Raw genomic sequence first — 3,607 nt, 5'->3', positions numbered from 1 at the left:
TTTTTTTTTTTTTTTACATAAGTGTATATCATTAATTTAATTCGTTAAATATTTCGTTTATATATCTAGTTATTCATACAAAATGAATATCATTTCATATTCAAATGAAAAATTCAATATTATTTTCAGCAGAATATTTTTTATGTCAAATAATTATTATTTATCTTACATTGTAGCTTTGACTCGATACAATTTTTAAATAGAATAGCAAACAATATCTGTATCACAGAATATAATTAATTTTATAAATTGTGAAAATAATTTGAAAGCAATTTCAAAAATAATCATACTTGCTTATCGATTTCTCTGTCCATCCAGCATAATTATTACCAAAACTTCCTCTACCACATTTAATTAGAAACAATTCCCGATTACGTATCGATTGACGTTCCAACCATTACTACGGTGTTCTGACCCGAGAACAGAAGTCTCGTTTGCCTCAATGTGCCTTGAGTGGAACAATTAATTCCTATTTTGGCTGACACTTGTTCCAATCCGAGATGAATTCTTAAAATAGTTTCTGAAAAGTTAAAATAGATAGAAGAATTGTTAAAATATATACGATTTTAGTGTTAATCCCCACCCCTCCTCCCCTTCTCTGGCAGATGTTATTTTAAGTCAAAAACTCGATACTAAAATCAATGTATATTTGATTTATTCATTGACTTAAAATAACATCTTATCCGTAAGTTTCTTCTAAGATATCTCATAAGAAATTTGGGGGCAGTTTTATATAATTTTACAAATTATTTATTTGTGACTTCAATTTTCAGTTACAGTTATTATTAATAACTTTGAATATTTTTATCCTATTATTATTTTATTATTTATCATTTTACTTTTGATTGATTTATATGGGAAATTTTAAAGTCAAATAATATCAATCTGTCATTTGAATTGTAAAAGAAATGATTAATGATTGAAGCAGAGTTATTTCAAACTTGTTTTCAAATTACACAGAGCAAAAATCTAATGTAAATATAATTTTATCTTATCAAAAATATCAAACTAGGAAATCATACTATTATTTTTACTTTTATATACGTAGTTACAGGATAACGTTAGACTTACATAATTTTAGATAATTTTATATCTATTTATCATCTCGAATTAATTAAATTTTTGAATTTCGCTTTATAAGATTTCTTGTCGCAATTTTCAAAATCTCTATTATATATGTTTGATGTATCACAGAAATTATTTTGAGTTTTTGAGATGCAATACTATATTATCTAGTATCATTGTTATATAAATTTATTTATATAACAAATTAGAAAACAAATTTTGATCAGAAATTAGATATTATCCTAACCTAACCTAACCTAACCTAACCAATTGTTCAATAAAATATCTATCTAAATTATTATTTAATTTCTACTTGATTTCTAAATTCTAACTACTTTTTTTAATCATGATCAATGATTTTCGACCTGTGCCTATCCATATCCACATATGAAAAAAAATTATTCGATTATTCGATCTCACTCTCCGTTTCGCAATAATAATTGGTTATCGGGAATGGCACAATGGGTTTGACGAGCCATTTCATCCGCGCTTTGGCCATCGTAACGTTACCTACAATCGGTGCATAAATTCGAATGAAACGGCACGTGACGTTGCAAGTACCGGATGTGGGTCAGATTTACTCTAGGACGACGTGTAATCGGCAACGCTACCTATGTTCCTGCGTGCGGTACCGGCTCTACAAGTGGGTCAATGTTAAATATAGGTCACGGTCGAACAGGAACTTTATCAAATAATCGTGTTGCTTGGCTTTTGCAGTTTTCAAGGATCACGGTATATTGTTGTTTCGATATCGATGATGCGATTATTACGGAATAATACCGCAATTGAATATGAATTTTTTTTTTCTCTTTCTTTTTTTTCTTTCTTTTTTTAAACGAATCTTTTTACAAAATCGTGTTAAAAACATTGTCTCTCCACGATACGAGGAAGGGAAAAGATGGTGCGTTATAAAAGATGGATTCTTTCGAGGATGACAATTTTTTTTTTTTTAAATTGATAGCCAAATATCAAGTTTTAAATTTTATCCTTTAATTTTGGAATGTGTTGGATGAAATTGAACGTATATCTGGAATGTTAAAAAGTTTTCTTAAAGAGAGATACATCGAGGATCTTCATCTCTGATGATTCCATTTCTGCATATATTTTTATGAAGAGATCTTTCTTAGGATCTTTCTAAGGATTCGCGACAAAGAACGAAAGTACATATACGCAATTATTTAAAAGATCCTAATACCAATCCATTGTCTATAGAAGTAAATGAAAATAACGATAATTGATTCGCAGCAGATATAAACAGATATGAAAAGAGAGAAGGATCGTAGATGATTCACGATAGGGAATTTGTTATTATTATGTAAATGAATTGCTTTTCGTTTCGCGTTATATTGTTATTGTGGATGATTCATCCTCTATGGGAGGAGATGTCTACGATATTGCGCTCGTAATAATTGCGAAAAGGTGCGTGGTGTAATGCTTGCAATTCTCATTCATACTTGGATAACGTTTTCATTGAAATTGTTCGCGTGTTTCTTCCAATGAAAAGAATTGAGATTCGTCGTATTTCCTATTCGTGCAAGTTTCGTGTAAACGATGAACAGTGACAAAACGATTTTTATTAAGAGAATCAAAATTTTAACGCTTTTTTTGCTCTTTTAAACGAAGAAATGAGATTCGATACGTTTTCTTTTTTCTTTTTTTTAACTACTGCCGTTACTACATTGTGAAATTTATACTCCAATTACATATAGATGTCGCAAGAAAGAATAAATAAAAATAAACGAATAATGCAATGTAAAATTCATAATATTAATAAGAATAAGAAAAATATCCATTACTTTACGTTTTATTTATTTTAATTCAATTAAAAGAATGAAATTATGTTTAATTGGATTTTTTTTTTTTACAATTCTTTATTTCAAGTTACGTAATATAAAGCATATCTAGAAAGAATTCTCGCATTTTCCATTGTACTCCCCGCTCTTTGCCGATTTGACACGATTTTATTTTCATTGGATTTGCAAAATTAAATTTATCAATCGCGTATCTCCATCACGCTACTTCTCTAATCTTCTATTCTATTCTCTTATATATTTAATTTTTTATACGATTTTTTTTTTTTTAAATTCTTGTGCATTGTAACAATCGTGATCGCGATCATAAAAGTCGTCAAGCGATCATTGAATATATACAATTGCACAGTTTCTTTTCACATTTATTGGCAAAATTTCAGAGGCGCATTACTTTACATCGAAATTCACTGGGAATATTATTGATCCGGAGGAGAGGGGAGAGGGGAAAGGGTATCCTTTCTGCCACTGGCATTTTCTCCCCTTTTCAAACATCTCGCCGGTCGTATCCTTTGCCCTCAACTCTGACCCTCACGGATATTTCTCGACCGTAGGAAATCTCGTTTCGTCTTTCAAGATGATCTCGCTTTACGAGCAATTAACTGACATCGACCAATCGACTACCACCCATAAATATATATATATATATGTACCTTTGAGATTTTTATGATATCTCCTCTCTTTATAGAGATGCAACGGGACAATTTCCGGTTTATCGATGATATCTAACTATA

At 29.8% G+C, this 3,607-nt stretch overlaps 1 protein-coding gene across 16 annotated transcripts in view; it reads left to right on the top strand.

Annotated features, from left to right (window-relative positions):
- LOC102672194 (endophilin-A) overlaps positions 1-3,607 on the top strand; it is an 18,991-nt gene that overhangs the window by 9,240 nt on the left and 6,144 nt on the right. The gene's annotated exons all lie outside the window — the stretch shown is intronic.

This window comes from Apis dorsata, unplaced genomic scaffold, assembly GCF_000469605.1.
Source record: "Apis dorsata unplaced genomic scaffold, Apis dorsata 1.3 scaffold_142, whole genome shotgun sequence".
NCBI lineage: Eukaryota > Metazoa > Arthropoda > Insecta > Hymenoptera > Apidae > Apis > Apis dorsata.
Note: the sequence above shows the minus strand (reverse complement) of the source record. Positions and strands in the feature narration are given on the sequence as shown.